The sequence below is a fragment of the Schistocerca nitens genome, chromosome 2 (genome assembly GCF_023898315.1).
Source record: "Schistocerca nitens isolate TAMUIC-IGC-003100 chromosome 2, iqSchNite1.1, whole genome shotgun sequence".
Lineage (NCBI taxonomy): Eukaryota > Metazoa > Arthropoda > Insecta > Orthoptera > Acrididae > Schistocerca > Schistocerca nitens.
The window spans coordinates 483,637,571-483,656,067 of NC_064615.1; positions in this window are offsets into that span (position 1 = coordinate 483,637,571).

Sequence of the window (18,497 nt, forward strand, 5' to 3'; positions counted from 1 at the left end):
AATGGAATGTTGCCTCGACACTAAACACCACGCGTGGAGGAAAACTGTCATCCTCCATCTTCCCAAGAACGAAATTACAGAATTCCACATGTTCTTGTTTGTCACCCTCACGAAGAGTTTAGAACACCAGACGGACATCAGGTGCATGTTGAGCTGTCGAGATGCACGGCGAACAGCTTTCTGCAGATTCTTTGTGAAACTATGGAGGATATATTCGACGTCTGTGTCAGATGCTCGGGGATGGCCTGGCGATTTGCCTTTACACAAACAACCTGTTTCTCGGAATTGTTCATGCCATCGTCTAATGCTCTGTGCTGTAGTAGAATCCCTACCCTACCTAGTACGAAAGTCACAGTTATTACTGACCCGCACTGCGAAAAAGGTAGAACACAAAACGTTTTCTGCTGTCCCGCCACCATTTTTACTAGAGTTCTAGACTTGGCCACTGTTTCTATGTTTCGATACAGTGTATCGATACGTGGAACTGTTTCAGTGTTTCGAAACAGCATGTTTCACTGTTTCGAAACAGTGGTGTCTGGGATACCGGGACCAGATTCGATCTCTTGCGAGACACAGAAACTGTATCGCTGTTTCAAAATGACACTGTTTCAGTCCAGTTATGCTTGGAACAGACTAATTGTATCGAAACAGTGACTTTTCATTCCGCTCTGTTTCGGTTGGCTGGTTCAAATGGCTCTGAGCACTATGGGACTCAACTGCTGAGGTCATTAGTCCCCTAGAACTTAGAACTAGTTAAACCTAAATAACCTAAGGACATCACAAACATCCATGCCCGAGGCAGGATTCGAACCTGCGACCGTAGCGGTTTTGCGGTTCCAGACTGCAGCGCCTTTCACCGCACGGCCACTTTTTTTTTTTTATTTTATTAATCTCATTTTGTTCGTTGTATCTGCTCGTGGCGGACGTCGCAAGACATCCGTTTCAGTTCGACATTGATCCATTAACTCAGTTTTTTTTATTACAGAGGGCAGCTAACCCTCTCACCGAACACGCTGAGCTACCGTGCCGGCTATTGTGTGTTGAAATCTTTTTGACGCACAACAGCACGAAGCTTAAGATTTCCGAAAATAAAGCTTCGTTTCTGATTGACTGCCCTATTCCGAAATAGCGTAATATCTACTTTATAAACACCAACAAACAATAAAATAACGCACACTATTCGCGTTCAGAGTAATAAAAGTGCGAAAAACATTTAGTCAAATTACACATCTCTTATAACATACACGTGCTGCAACTATAGTCGAGTTTGATAAATTTATGAAGATACCACTGATACACAGATCACAAGCTCCATTGACATGCACTAGAATACAGGGAAACGTGTTTGGCAAAGTGTGTTATATGAAACATACAAACTCTGACATCAGCCAATTAGAAAATATGAAAGTCACATGATATGAAAGCAGCACATTTGCTGCAGGAAATACGAAACTGCCAAGACACCTAAGTGAAATTTTCATACATTCTGTGATGTGATTGTCGCTATCGCACCTCATTTGTGTTTATATGACAATATTTATACAGTAGACACTCTATATAATATAATGTGTAGGCCTATACAATTACGGAACAAACTGTTTCACTGTTTCGAAACATTATATTGTACCGTCTCATTTGTTTCGAAACAGTTATGTTTTTCAGTTTGCCCATGTCTACTAGTAGTGAAGTGGGCGCATACTGCTGCTACCTAGTGGGAACCGTATAAAACTCGAGAGTTTACTCTTTCCACAGTACGTTGTTCACGCACATCTCTTACGTAGCATGATACTCGTAGTTACGATTTTGTAAAGTTGGATGGTTGGATGATTCTTTTTGATACGCCCTGTACTACAGCTGATGATGTGACTTCCTAAGCGTTAAACTCTTAACAAACGAATCATTCACACTGTAAAACACTAAAACCTCCACGCAAAAGCTGAAGAAGAGTTCAGACAAAACAGAACATTTTAAACACGTATCTGGACCACGCACGACAGGTAATTAGCTAAAACATCAACTAGCTCATTTCCCAAAATTCCAATGTGCCCTTTTACCCATAGGACTGTCACTTCCTAATTTCTGAGAATAAAATCAGTTCCTTCGTACGCTTTGCTAAACATCTATCCGTCACTTCGAATTTCCAGTATTTCTGTGACATGTTGTGGAGACTACCCAGTCTTGTATTCATGCACTGTAACAGTACAAATATTCTCTGTTACTACTGCGGACTCCGTACTTGAGATTACATTACGAAAATGGCCACACGAAATAAAATATTATAATCCAATTTAAGACGGCCGGAGTGGCAGATTAGGGTCATTCAAAAACTGTTTTCGGCTGTGACCCCTGTTTTAACTAAAATACTGGATAAACAGCCTCGCTACCGTTTGAGTAAAGTTGCTACAAACCAGAGCCACTAGAAGACGGCTACACAGCTGAAACTGTGTTGTAGTGAAAAAGACAAAATAAACGTATCTTGAGATCCTGGTTAAAAAACGAACTGCAGCAGATCATTGCTACTAAGAAAAAAAAAATGTCTGAAATTGTGTGAAATTGTGAGAGCTTCATCACTGACGGATTGCAGTGGTTTCAGGTGGCATGCTTTTATTATGAGGGACAACAGGATCAATACAGATTGTCCCCCTGTTGATAAACATTTGCTTAAAATAAGACAATAAGGAAATTACACTAATGAACAGATGGGAAAAAACGAAATTCTGTCTGTCTTAAATTAAAATGTACGACCTATTCCTTTTACCTGTCGTATTCCAAACTAGGCTTCCTTTGAAAATAAATCGTAAATTTGTTCACTGAAAATCCTGAGATGATCAAAATGACAATAACCTCTTACAGTTTGAACTTGACAAGACTACATAACTACAAAAATGAGTAACAACATTTCTGTTTGTGCAGTAGATCATTCCAGCGATCAAGACAGGTTAGATATCTTCTAACAAGTGGATTTATAGAGCAGTAGTCCAGCGATTGGTAAGACCGATGCAGAATTTCTTATTGACAATTATGTGTAACTTGGAATAACAGTTTTTCAGCACTCACATAAGACACAGATAAAATTATTTGTTACAAAAGGTAATTGGACAATATGCTAATAATACTCAATGAATTTCCTTAACTAGCAGATAATGTGAATAAAATGCATCGAATGTTTGAATTTGCAGTTTAATATCAGACAACAGTAGCGGTTAATTTTGTTTACATGAATGTTCCCAGCCGTAATAACAAGCACGTCCTCGTCGAATGGATGCAAGTGGTCTCCAAACTAGAGTTCCGGTGGATTCCAATCACCTGATAATTTGCCTACTGCGGATAAGATAATGAGATGATAAACCAAAATATTGTTAAAGGATTTCTTGCATTTACTACGTAAATCGATCAATATAATTTGATGGGTGTTACAGCCGTTAAGGCAATGAACACGATTTCGATAGGAATAGGGCTCAATTAACGTCAGATCTAGTTTATCTGTGGTTTCTCCAAATCAGTTAAGGTAAATTTCGGGCTGGTTTCTTTCAAAACGACACTGCGGATTATCGTCTAATCTGGACTTTTCCATAGCGAAAACGTGGTGCAGTGCGATATACCCTGTGCCATGTACGCACCTCTCGGCGGTTTATGGAGTATGGATTTAACTGTAAATGTAGACATTTTTGTCGTCGAGACACAAAACCGTAATCTTCCTTCTTTTCGTTATATTTGGATTTGCCTTATACGGCTCATTACAGGCAGTTGGGAGCAAACGTAAATTACGAATTAAGCTATAATTTGCTTGTTTGACGTGCACAGTAACAGCACATTTAATTCCAACACTCATCTCAAGGTGGGAATTTAATCCACCGTTGGAAATGGAAATGAAGTCCCATGCTTCTTGGCCGAGTGTAGGGGAACGATGCGGGAGACCCGCACCGCCGTACTAGACAAGGTCCTAATGGAAGTGGTTTGCCGTTGCCTTCCTCCTACCGTAGATGATGAAGACGACACAACAACACCCACTCATCTCGGGGCAGGTGGAAGGAAATCCCTGACTCCACCGGGAATCGAACCCGGGACCCCGTGCTCGGGAAGCGAGAACGCTACCGCGAGACCACGGGCAGCGGACAAATCTTTTGACCACCGTCAATTACCGAGAAAGAAACAGGAAAGTCTAAATGTTTTCTCGTGAGGTATCCACTTGTTTTAAGTTAGACCACATATAGGGACGTGGAAGTATAAGTGCTCCCCACATGTTACCTTAGTCAAAAATTTTTAGCCAAAACTGAACTCAGTGATCAGATCTCCGAATCTTGGAAACAAAGCAGATGATTTCGCATGGCATCTCGCATGTTTACGAGACACCTATGCTGCGAAAGGCACTGGTATGCATGAAAGTGTAATTTATGTTTGTTAACTGGTTTCTGCATAAATGGCCTCATTGCGCTACGAATAATAGTGACAGTTGTCAGTCGTCACGTATAAATAAAAACTGAACGGCTCAAAAAGAAGTAAAACACGAACACCCTTTACTGTCATTTTCAAGAGCGTGCGTCAGTGCTGGGTAGGGAAAGCGCAACAGTCGATAGCACAAGCGTCTCCAGGAAACTGTTGCTTTTACGCGTCTATCTCTCCTACATTTATGGCAGTTCTCAGTAAGCGCCTACGTAACCCTTTGTTGAAGACGGCCACTCTTTGTGAATGGAAGCAGTACTTACCGCTTTATGTCACCTTCGTGTTTCAGTTTCGTCTGACAGAAGATACTGTATTACGTTAGAGATTTATTTTGACATGCACATGCTAACATATCCAACGTTATTAAATATTCAGAACAGAATGGAAAATCCATGTTCGTAAAATATTATTTACATGTTTTAGATTAAAATATATTACTGTTAGTAAACATTAATGTCTTGAATTTGGAATTCATTTAGGTAGGTTTTTTTCTTCGAGTACTATTGATACTTTATAATATACAAGTGCAGAACAACAAACGAACATATAGGTGTCCATAAATTATCGTTACAACTTTAGATTTCTACAGCTTCAGATCTATACTAGATATACTAGATAATAACGGCTAGTTTCCAACATTTGACAAAATAACTGAAAGTGTTCTTTTTTTCTCGTTGATACGCGTCAATGTGTTTATTCCAGAGGCACATACTACTTCAGTTTCTCTCCATTTACGCTCCTTAAACTTCACGGTGACATGTTCATATGTACTTACATGCATGTTTGAAAGAAAAGACATTGTTGATGATCCACAGCTGTACGAAATACTTCAAAATTGATTCGCTTACTGTGAATTTTTTGACATAAGCTGTATTAGGTATAGATTCACTGCCCAGTAATGACACACGAAAAATTTATCCGGCACTGATTTTCGTCTGTCACTATATGTTATGGAGCTGGTGTCAAGAAATTCGCAGTCGGCGAATTAATTTCGAAATGTCCATATGTATCGTGATAACGTCCGGTGCTTCAAGACCTGTAGATAACCTTGTTTCGGTACACCTGATCTTTCACAAGACCCCACAGGATGACGTGTAGTGGCGTGAGGTCAGGTGATTTTGACGGCCACCGAGTCGGATCATCTCGTCCAATATACCCGTACAGATATTTTCCATCCACATATATACGGATATGGCACCTGTGGGATGGTCCTAAATCCTACTGGAATTTGAGACAGGTTGTAGATGCTCCTTGTGGCACAACAAACTCTTGTAACATGTCCAGGCAAACAATACGGTCGACGGCAGGGTCGCTGTTAAATAATAAAATTGCAGCACACACTGAAATGGTCTCTTAACATTTCGCGCGTAGCATGGCGTCACCCTGACCCCCGTGTATGAACGTTGTGACAGTTCTGTTTACTGGACACATGAAAAGCTGAGTCATCAGACAAACCAATCCTTTCCAAAAAGTCGTTGTTTACGTCAGTCTTGCCAATCATATTCACTACAAACCGTTCCCACTGCAGTTTGTTTGTCGGCTTTTGTGCCCGAACAGTTGCTCTTTGTAGACACAAAAGACGTAGCTTGTATGCAAGACTTTGTGAGCTGCTGATTGCGGCATTTTCCACTCTCTGACCTTCGTAAGGACACTGATTTTGTCGGACTCCGTACACACCTGTTGTACCTTGTCTACTTTGGAGCCTGAAACAGATGGCGACCGGCGCTCTGTTTATGGATAATACTACTTCTTCCCATAAACGATGCATGTCAGGACCGAATAGTTAATCGGAACAGTGATACCCTTCCGTTCGTGGGACTTGCGTATTAAACTTCGTCTCTACGAGCATTACTTTGTGCGTCTAAGTTTGTCAAATCTGCGGCACCTGGAAAATGAAAAGAAAAAAAAAAATTAAGTTGTCTAGTATACGTTCTTAGTTATTAAGGTCTTAGTATTACAGTTATTAAGGTCTGAAGTTGCAACGATAACATAAACCTGCAATTTTAAAATTTTACCATATGATTTCCCAAAAATAGTTTTTCTAGAATCAGTTTCTAATTCTAATGCTGCAAAGGTTACTTTCATTTTCTCTATCACGCCAAGATTATTCGGTAAATAACCTCTCATATTTAAAGATTTAAGTATTGTATTGTATTGTATGTTAACCGGGAGCCTAGAAACGACGAAGAGGCTCCGTCCCCGCCGTAGTTGCAGTGGTCCACAACCCCACGACGACTACGGCAGTCTACTTCACCCCACCGCTGCCCCACACAGAACCCATGGTTATTGTGCGGTTTGGCCCCCGGTGGACCCCCCCAGGGAAAGTCTCACCAGACGAGTGTAACGCCTATGTTTGCGTGGTAGAGTAATGGTGGTGTACGCGTACGTGGAGAACTTGTTTGCGCAGCAATCGCCGACATAGTGTAACTGAGGCGAAATAAGGGGAACCAGCCCGCATTCGCCGAGGCAGATGGAAAACCGCCTAAGCACCATCCACAGACTGGCCGGTTCACCGGACCTCGACACAAATCCGCCGGGCGGATTCGTGCCGGAGACCAGGCGCTCCTTCCCGCCCGAAAAGCCGTGCGTTGGACCGCACGGCCAACTGGCCGGGCGAAGATTTAAGTAATCGAAGTACAGAACTAATATTTAAACAAAATTTCAATGAAGAAATTTATTTTTATAATTATTGTTTTGTGTACAAATAATACTATAAGCAGTTCCCTTAGCAATGTTATAAGTATTCTGCTGTATTTAATTTTCTAACTTTTTCTTCTTTTGTTTCCACACGGAATCCTCATATTTACGGTCAGTCTTCAACATCTGGCTGTAGTCTGCTATCCCCTTTTTCCATTTTCCCCGATATCTCTTCTCAGACTGATTAATGCCTTGGTGGAAGCGTGCTCCTTGCTCTTCACTGTAATGTCCCAGATTGTCAGCGAGGAAAAGTAAGTAATTAGCTGGGGGAGGGACGGGGGAGAGGCGGGGGTTGAAGTAGGCCTTTGCAACAAACACTATAATCTATCTACTTGAAATTTTCCAACATAGTTTTGACAGTGTTTTGTAATTGAACGTTTCTTGTTCCCTAGAGAGTTTTCAGGTACAGACCTCATGAGAGTCTATGGATCGTTTTCCCCAGCATTCATTGCGTCCTGCGATTCGTGATCCTTCATCAATTTGTGAATATGAGGATTCTAGCTTTCAATTCTAGCTTTCAATTTTTCATGACTGATGAAGGGAAATTTCACAAAAAGTTATTTACAACAGGATACATCTTACTAAAGAGCTCTACAAACTGCTTCATCAGTTCCAGTTTGATACGTAGTGATGGGAGGAATATTTTTTATGGTCTACAAGCGATTCATGCAAGATATTTTTAGTCCTCTATTTGGCGAAACCCTTACACTCCAGTGCTCTGGCTTTGCCCAGATACCTTATTCACATGAAAAGTGAGACGTTTTCGTGTACCAGTCTTGCTGTACTAGTAAAATTTGTATAACTGAAAGTAAAATATACTTTACTCCATTATGAAAAAAGTTTTACATCATAGAAGAAAACTAAGAACAGTTTCCAGTAAACATAAATTAGTCGGTTAAGAATACATATTTATTTTCAATAATCGGATATTATGCAGACTGGCGTAGTTTATGGACCACGCTGTACGAGGTAAAAATGATGACAGTTGGAAACAATGAAGCTTCACATCTGACAGTGAATGTTTAGAAAGTTATGTGTTGGTTTGATGCAGACTCTTCAAATGGCTCTGAGCACTACGGGACTCAACTCCTGAGGTCATTAGTCCCGTAGAACTTAGAACTACTTAAACCTAACTAACCTAAGGACATCACACACATGCATGCCCGAGGCAGGATTCGAACCTGCGACCGTAGCGGTATCGCGGTTCCAGACTGCAGCGGCTAGAACCGCACGGCCACCACGGACGGCGCAGACTCTTCGAGATTAAACGTATGTTGGATATAAGCTCACCAGGAAAAATAATATTCGCTTTCATTTTGATGGCATGAAACACAATCAAAACCCTTGTCACATCTGCAAATCGCTCCGACACAGTGTGGACAAATATCTGGATACAAGAGCACTGAAATCCTACCACTCACAGCACGACAACCCGCTCTATTCGGCATTGATGCCGTGCCTATGTTTCTGGTATTTTCGGTGAGGTTCTAATCGGGGGACTATACGGTGGGTGCCACCCACTTGAGTAGAACTTTATATTTAGAGTTACCGCTGCTGAAAATTAGATACCTTTCACCTCAGCCACACGTCTCATCTCGTTTTCATAAAAACATCCTTAGAACTCACACATTGCTACACAGAACTGCGTGTTGATCATGAGAAATTGTCAGATGTGGAGACCTAAACAACTTAGATTTGGTGTTGCAGTAGAACGTTAGGTGTCAAATACAATACAAAACAAACAGATGCAGATAATAATACGAAATCCTATCAGAAGGGAGAAATTCCCTATAAATTGTAAAAGAAAACCACTCTGTAGAAGACTAATAATACTTTATTTGTTAGTAGGTCATGGAAACAACAGCAAAGATTAAGTATTCTTGAGGAAGAGAAAGACTGAGAGGCCATCTTTTTGTGTGATTCATCTTCATGGACAGAACCTTAATATACTGTTACTGTACATTCCATTCAGCTTTTTGTTGATGGTATTTAATTCTCATCTTTCTTAATCGATTCCGAAATTGTACGATTTTATTTTTATCAGACGTGCTGTAAGCAAAACTTCTAACAATAGTGAATATTAACCCATGCACCAACATACGATGTATCACCACAAATATGTGTAGCCAAAAAAATTAGAAAAATAAATACTTATTTTAATTTTAAGAAAATGAGCGAACCAGAAGATCATATAAGAGGTGGAGCTAAGAATGGCATAGACAAATGTATCTGTGAGCCCAACTTACATGGGAATGTAACTGCACTTATTGTGTGGACTTCTAACACAACGGTCAAACAAAAACTCCGCTGGCCTGCCAAGGATAATGTAGTCAAAACGTAAGTGTTTCATTACAAAATATAGAAACAGAAGTTGTCATTGAACTGACGTCTATATGGTAATGGTCACGTGTACCATTGCAGAACACGAGTGCGTAATGCAATGATGTAAAATGTACCATCAAATCTTGGAACTATCTTGATTTGTCTAACACACAAAATGGTTCAAATGGTTCTGAGCACTATGGGACGTAACATCTACGGTCATCAGTCCCCTAGAACTTAGATCTACTTAAACCTAACTAACCCAAGTACATCACACAACACCAAGTCATCACGAGGCAGAGAAAATCCCTGACCCCGCCGGGAATCGAACCCGGGAACCCAGGTGCAGGAAGCGAGAGCGCTACCGCACGACCACGAGCTGCGGACAGAAGCCATTACTACCATTAGTATTATAAGAAGCGGAATGGGTGAAGGAAGAGGATATATATATATATATATATATATATATATATATATATATATATATATATATATATATATATATATTAGCTTAGCACATCTGAAGCCATTACTACCATCAGTATTATCAGAGGCGGAATGGGTGAAGGAAGAGGAGAAGCTTGAAATGAAAGTGACAGTGGATACTAGGAAGAACAGAATGTAAATAGAGAACTCTGCCGGCCGCGGTGGCCGTGCAGTTCTGGCGCTGCAGTCCGGAACCGCGGGGCTGCTACGGTCGCAGGTTCGAATCCTGCCTCGGGCATGGGTGTGTGTGATGTCCTTAGGTTAGTTAGGTTTAAGTAGCTCTAAGTTCTAGGGGACTTATGACCTAAGATGTTGAGTCCCATAGTGCTCAGAGCCATTTGAACCATTTTTTAGAGAACTCTGCTGACAAGGGTAGGGAAAAGTTGTGCGTGAGGGGGACTGACGGGAATGTGGAGGAGATGGCTTTTGTGATAGAACGTGGACCATTAGCTGTCTTTTGAAGTTTGGAAGGAATTTAATTTTTCAGATATTTTGAGGAAGATTGTTCCAAATTCGGGTTCCTGATACAGAAAATGATTTAAAGAACATGGTAGTGTTATGTCATGGTACAGAGAGAATATTATTTTGGTTGGGAATGAGTATTTCTGTTAGCTGTTCAGACAGTAGTGTAAGATTTGAAGACAAACAAGAGTGAGTGCAGTGATTGAGATGATGACAGACCAAACACAGAACATGATAAACTCTAAGATTATCGGCACGCAGTCATAATAACTGTTTTTAGGCTGATGTGTTATGTTGAAAAAGTGTACGTCACAAATGCTTTGTACACAAACATTCATCGCCAGTACTTGAGAATGGCATCACCTTGGTAAAGTAAGGGAGGTATTAGTGTGTCTTGAATTTGTTTTTAAGCTCGTTTAAAGGAAATACTTTTTTATATTTATGTAATGAGTGATGTTACCCTGACACCTTCTTACAGACTGCAGTTGTATGTTCACTCCAGTCTTAGTGATGATCCAGAATTATCACCAATTTCTTTGCAGAAGAAGAAAAGGTTATTTCTATGCCGTTTAGGATTAATGGTGGAAAAGGTTCTCTGAACTGAGGAGTAATAAGTCTTTTGCGAGCGACCAAGACTGCTTGCGTTTTAGATGCGTTAAGTTTTAAACCTATGCTCTACGAACACTGTGATAGGGCAGATAAATCGTCATGTACGTGTTGGATGGCTGTGCACAGGTTTGTTGGACTTGCACTTAGATATAACTGAATGTCAGCAGCATTTAGGTGATATCTGCAGTGGGAGAGAATTGTTGACACATCATTAACATATAGTGAGAAGAGTATTGGGCCCAATATTCATACTTGAGATACCCCTGATACTAAGTCCCTGCACAGTGACCTTTTTGTTCCAGTCATTACACATTGTTGGCGAGATGTAGGGTATGAGTGAAACCATATGAGTGGAACCACTGTTTAGAAACATTTTCTTTTGTGTTTAGCAAGTAGAATGTCAATGTCGGAAGCATCGAAAGCTCTGACGAAATCCTAAAAGCACATAAAAGTCGCCTGTTGTTAGCTTGTTTCAGTTCGTCATTCGCTTTTGTAAGAGCAGTCGTCGTATTGTGATTTTGCCAGACACTGGACTGATATTCATCTAAAAGGTTACGTGATGTTAATTATTTAGTAACCTGTTCGTGACTATGTAATCTAAAGATCTAATGCCTTCCTTATGGATTATGATGCCGTAGTCGTTAGACTATTTAGCAGATTTCTTCTTAGTTAATGGTTTTGTAAGTCCCTGTTTCCAGGCTATTGGGAAGATGCTGGAGGCCAGAGAATGGTTAAAAACGTCCGTTTTTTGGGCAGTAGAGGATCGACGAGAAAACTGTTTATTTGCGCTGTTATATTCTCGTGCTTTGCAGCTGTCAAACGAATTCGCGCTGTTGACTTCCCGATAATGTTAAGGCTTACCAGCTGCAGAAAAAAAAATTTCGGTTTGTGCCAATCACTGATACTTCAAGGGAATTTATGGTTTGTGCTCTTGTGCTGCCAACTACATGTTGTGAAATTAAGCCACAGGAATGGAATACCATCAATAAAACAACTGTATGGCATATCCAGTAATTTGGACCAGCATACTAGACAATTATAGAAAGCGATATCTACAGGCAATACTGCTTTTATGTTTACGTGAGTGTAAGTGTGTTTAATTTCACACATTTTAACATGTGACAAAATAATGCCAAAGTTAAGCTAAATTAAGAATAAAGAGAGAGAGACTTTATTATTACAATTATTACCATCATATTATTTTATCCTACTGACTCAGACCAAAATTTAGGCATAATGTTTCTGCAGCTGGGTTATAACACACCCATTTATGTAAACCATCACTGCGAGGTTAGAATAAGCTACATGTGTAGTAACAATAACTACTACTGCTACTAGTATAACTACTACTATCACTAATACTACTGTTAATACTAACATGCCTACTATAACTATAGTTTCTTCCTATTACAATAACCAATGAAAGGCGACGATAAACGTTGAGCTACAACTACCCAGGAATTGTCGTTCGCGCATTCAGTTGCTCTTGGTATAAATCTTAGCTGAAGCATTGAGAACTCTAAGAACTTTCGGTTCGTTCCTCTATCCAAGCCTTCAAGCACAGATTTTAGTTGAAATGGTACCAGAAGCGCAGCAACGGAGTGCCTTTCCAAGGACTTTGAGAACCTCACCTGAATAACCTAAATGCTGTTGCTACCACTGGCTGGTAACGACATCCTCCTGTTAGTAATGGCAGACTGCATTCTGAGCTAACAACAATATGGGAATTTGTCAGTCTGCCTTGATGCAAAACACTTTTGTTATTTATTTATTTATTTATTCTAGAAACCAGTTTCAGTGATAAATGTCGCCGTCCTTAGTTGGTTCTTTAAATCTAAACATGCAGAAAATAGCATTATTATAAAACACTATAGAAGGTTATTAAATGTGTACTGTTTGTTTTTTAAATATTGTTTTCTGTAAATACTTTCATAATACCTCATGTCATCTGCAACTGTGTGACCGGCAGTTAGTAAACAAATAAAAAACGCGAACTTACGTATGTCAGTGTTATACGCTTGGGGTTTCGGTAGTGTTGTGGATACAGTTTTGGTGTGTTCCGCTGTTACGTACACTACTAGCCATTAAAATTGCTACACCAAGAAGAAATGCAGATGATAAACGGGTATTCATTGGAAAAATATGTTATACTAGAACTGACATGTGATTACATTTTCACCCAATTTGGGTGCATAGATCCTGAGAAATCAGTACCCAGAACAACTATCACTGGCCGTAATAACGGCCTTGATACGCCTGGGCATTGAGTCAAACAGAGCTTGGATGGCGTGTACAGATACAGCTGCCCATGCAGCTTCAACACGATACCACAGTTCATCAAGAGTAGTGACTGGTGTATTGTGACGAGCCAGTTGCTCGGCCACCATTGACCAGACGCTTTCAATTGGTGAGAGATCTGGAGAATGTGCTGGCAGGGGCAGCAGTCGAACATTTTCTGTATCCAGAAAGGCCAATACAGGACCTGCAACATGCGGTCGTGCATTATCCTACTGAAATGTAGGGTTTCGCAGGGATCGAATGAAGGGTAGAGCCACGGGTCGTAACACATCTGAAATGTAACGTCCACTGTTTACAGTGCCGTCAATATGAACAAGAGGTGACCGAGACGTGTAACAAATGGCACCCCATACCAGCACGCCGGGTGATACACCAGTATGGCGCTGACGAATACACGCTTCCAATGTGCGTTCACCGCGATGTCGCCGAACACGGATGCGACCATGATGATGCTCTAAACAGAACCTGGATTCATCAGAACAAATCACGTTTTGCCATTCGTGCACCCAGATTCGTCGTTGAGTACACCATCGCAGGCGCTCCTACCTGTGATGCAGCGTCAAGAGTAACCGCAGCCATTGTCTCCGAGCTGATAGTCCATGCTGCTGCAAACGTCGTCGAACTGTTCGTGCAGATGGTTGTTGTCTTGCAAACGGCCCCATCTGTTGACTCAGGGATCGAGAAGTGTCTGCACGATCCGTTACAGCCATGCGGATAAGATGCCTGTCATTTCGACTGCTAGTGGTACGAGGCCGTTGGGATCCAGCACGGCGTTCCGTATTACCCTCCTGAACCCAACGATTCCATATTCAGCTAACAGTCACTGGATCTCGACCAACGCGAGCAGCAATGTCGCGATAGGATAAACCGCAATCGCGATAGGCTACAATCCGACCTTTATCAAAGTCGGAAACGTGATGGTACGCGTTTCTCCTCCTTACACGAGGCATGACAACAACGTTTCACCAGGCAACGCCGGTCAACTGCTGTTTGTGTATGAGAAATCGGTTGGAAACTTTCCTCATGTCAGCACGTTGCAGGTGTCGCCACCGGCGCCAACCTGGTGTGAATGCTCTGAGAAGCTAATCATTTGCATATCTCAGCATCATCTTCCTTTCGGTTAAATTTTGCATCTGTAGAACGTCATCTTCTTGGTGTAGCAATTTTAATGGCCAGTAGTGTAGTTTATTGTGCACCCACGTTCGCTGGCGGCTTGTAGTTACTTTTATACACAGAAAAAACATAGCTCTCGCACTTCGTTCATAATCCAAAACATTACGCCATCGCGTGTGTCACGAGAAATGTATTACATGTTGCGAGAAGGCTATGAAAATTGTAACGGAAGTCCTGACAACTTCTGTTCCTTGTTTATGTCTCTGTATGTGATGGGGGAGTGGTTATTTTGCGTGTGTATGCTTTCTGTTCGTGTCCTGGGTCAGTTTTCTTAGAGCGTTAAAGAGCGTGTTGGTGCAGGTGTTGTGTTTCAGTTTATTACCTTTTTCCCATCCACTGCAGCCTTTTGTGTGTAGTAAATTTCTTCTATTGTTAGGTACCGGTATAAACTGTTGCTGTGTTTCAGGATGTTTAGATCACTTTCGATATTAGTGGGGTTAAGGTTTTTGTTTATTAGGTGTTCTGCGAAAGTGGAATGTGTGCTGTCACTATTTGGCGTTCTCATGTGCCCTGTGAACCTCGTTCGGAAATTTCTGCTTGTTTGTCCTAAGTATCGGGCCTGGCAGGAGTCGTATCAGCTGTTCAATGGCAGAATGGCAATCAGCAGTACTGGCAGTTTTCAGCTGACGTAGGGTTGCCATATCTAGCTGGGACCTCGTCGGGACGCTGAGATGGGCGTGTAGGAACGAAATGAAAAAATTATTTAATATATTTACTTTTTATTTAGAACACAATTACGAGGATCTTACCGCGGCAGAAGTAGTTGTACACCATGATTTTCGGAAGATTTCACCTTTGTCAGCAAATCTTTTTTCCCTTTTAGGTATTCATAAAACACCATGCGAGACATCGTGTAGTTAAACTGGCACTGTAAAATTGATTCCGCAGTCCCTGTTATCAATCAATTTCTTTCATCAGTTCACTGGTCCGACATCAGCGAAAATACTCTTTCCACAGTGGCGGAATTGAAAACAAATACTCGCGTATTTTTTGCAGCTAGCATTTGCGTTCAGGATTTTCTGTTTCAGAAAGTAAATCCACCCTTCCTCCACGGAGCGTTTAGACCTCCCTTCTTCTGAGTCGCGCTTAGTTTCTAATAAGCTTTTCACGTACATATATTCCTGTAAACTATTGTCGCCTGAAATCTTCAGACCATTTTAAGTCAGGTATATGATAGTGTTTTCAATCATCACTCAATATGTGGCTTCAGATGGCGTCAGCCAATCAAATACTTGATATATATTAAAAGAAATAGCCCATTTCTCTAAGTAATAAAACGCTATGGTATAGAAAGCCATTACCTCTTCCTCATATTTCGAAATCGAATTAATTATTTCTTGGTAGGGATTCTCATTCTTTAATTTGTTCAGATTCATCTTCGTTCGCATGCCAATAAAATCAACAGTCTTCCTTTCATTCAGACATCTCTCAATGTCGATTAATATATTTCTTACTTTAGTTATCAGAACCTTATTCTTTTCCATTCTTTTTATATTTTTTCAAACAGAGCCAAGTCTGACTGCAGGAACGTGAAGTAAATTTCAGTGATCGGACTACTGAAAAAATCTGAAATTATTTTAGGTGGCCTGCCTTCGGTGTCAAAAAATTGTTTTAAGGGAATCCAAAGCTTAAGAATTCTCTCAATTGCGGGCATTAACGACAGCCATCTTGTTGTTGAGTGACATAGAAGAGTCTGATGATTGACATCAATATAAGCAGAATTCTTTCATCTTCCCTGTCCTTACCGTATATACGGAAAAATAAATGTTTCGTGATCACTGTTTCAATGTCGACAGTTAAAGACTCCAGCAGCGCTCGGTATAGCATTGTGGAGAATATGGGCAGCGCATTCAATTCTGTCTACATTTTTATCTTAGTTTTTGTTTAATTTGGTGAAACACATTCCGGTGGCCGCGTCGATGAAGCCCCTCGAAGTTAATATTGGCATCGTCTCCACAAAAAGAGATTCATTAATCTAATGGAATCTGCAATTGTCTCCGATGTTTCGTTATTCTGAGAATCAAAATTTAACAGCTTCTGTTCGATTAAGTCAGTTTCATTAAAGTATTGAACAACTAAAGGAAACACCTTTTCACCCTTGTGGTTCGATGCATCGGTGCCTATGCCGTGAAATACCTTACTGGCCACTAAAATTGCTACACCACGAAGATGACGTGCCACAGACGCGAAATTTAACCGACAGGAAGAAGATGCTGTAATATGCAAATGATTAGCTTTGCAGAGCATTCACACAAGGTTGGCGCCGGTGGCGACACCTACAACGTGCTGACATGAGAAAAGTTTCCAACCGACTTCTCATACACAAACAGCAGTTGACCGGCGTTGCCTGGTGAAAGATTGTTGTGATCCCTCGTGTAAGGAGGAGAAATGCGTACCATCGCGTTTCCGACTTTGATAAAGGTCGGATTGTAGCCTATCAGCTCGGAGACCATTGCTGCGGTTACCCTTGACGCTGCATCACCGACAGGAGCGCCTGCGATTGTGTACTCAACGACGAACCTGGGTGCACGAATGGCACAATGTCATTTTTTCGGACGAATCCAGGTTCTGTTTAGAGCATCATCATGGTCGCATCCGTCTTTGGCGACATCGCGGTGAACGCACATTGGAAGCGTGTATTCGTCAGCGCCATGCTGGCGTATCTCCCGGCGTGATGGTATGGGGTGCCATTGGTTACACGTCTCGGTCACCTCTTCTTCATATTGACGGCACTGTAAACAGTGGACGTTACATTTCATATGTGTTACGACCCGTGGCTCTACCCTTCATTCGATCCCTGCGAAACCCTACATTTCAGCAGGATAATGCACGACCGCATGTTGCAGGTCCTGTAGGGGCCTTTCTGGATACGGAAAATGTTCGACTGCTGCCCTGGCCAGCACATTCTCCAGATCTCTCACCAATTGAAAACGTCTGGTCAATGGTGGTCGAGCAACTGGCTCCTCACAATACGCCAGTCACTACTCTTGATGAACTTTGATATCGTGTTGAAGCTGCATGGGCAGCTGTACCTGTACACGCCATCCAAGCTCTGTTTGACTCAATGCCGAGGCGTATCAAGGCCGTTATTACGGCCAGAGATAGTTGTTCTGGGTACTGATTTCTCAGGATCCATGCACCCAAATTGCGTGTAAATGTAATCACATGTCAGTTCTAGTATAATATATTTGTCCAATGAATACCCGTTTATCATCTGCATTTCTTCTTGGTGTAGCAATTTTAATGGCCCGTAGTGTGAAACTTCTTGCAATTGTTTTATGTATTCGTACACAGAGTGTTGTGCGAGAATATTTTTAACAATCGCTGTAGCTTTCGTCCTAGCTGTAGACTGCTTTGCGGCAGCTTTGGAAAACAAATGTGGTAGATCTTATGGGACCAAACCACTGAGGACATCGGTCCCTAAGCTTACGCACTACTTGCTCTAACTTAAACTAACTTACGCTGAGGACAACACACACACCCATGCCGGAGGGAGGTCTCGAACATCTGACGGGGTGAAGGGTGGCTGGGGGGGGGGGGGGGGGAAGCCGCGCGTGAACCGTGACAGGACGCCCAGACGGCGCGGCTACCCCGCGTGCCCGACGTTGGAGTCGGGATATATTGCGACATTCAGTTTTACGGTACAGCCAAGAGAACTGAAGCACTGATCACTGATGATACTTGACAACTTTACAAGCTGTCGTTAGTTCTGCAGCAGCGACGAGCAATTCCTTCTGGGTATGTTCTTTAATCATCAATGTAGAAATAGGTTTTGACGTCGATGCTACCACGAATCCATTCGTATGATTCTTCGTAGAAATGTTGTACCTCACATCTGCCTTATCTCCGTGAGTTACTGAGATGAAACAGCTATAAATCTTACACAAGGATTCCTCAGCCGTACTTCCTTTCTTGGCAAAAGAACAGTCTTTCGTGTAAGCATCCGAAAAGCGACACTTTCTCTTTCCATTCTAAGGTATTTTCGTAAGCTATGAAAAGATAAGTCT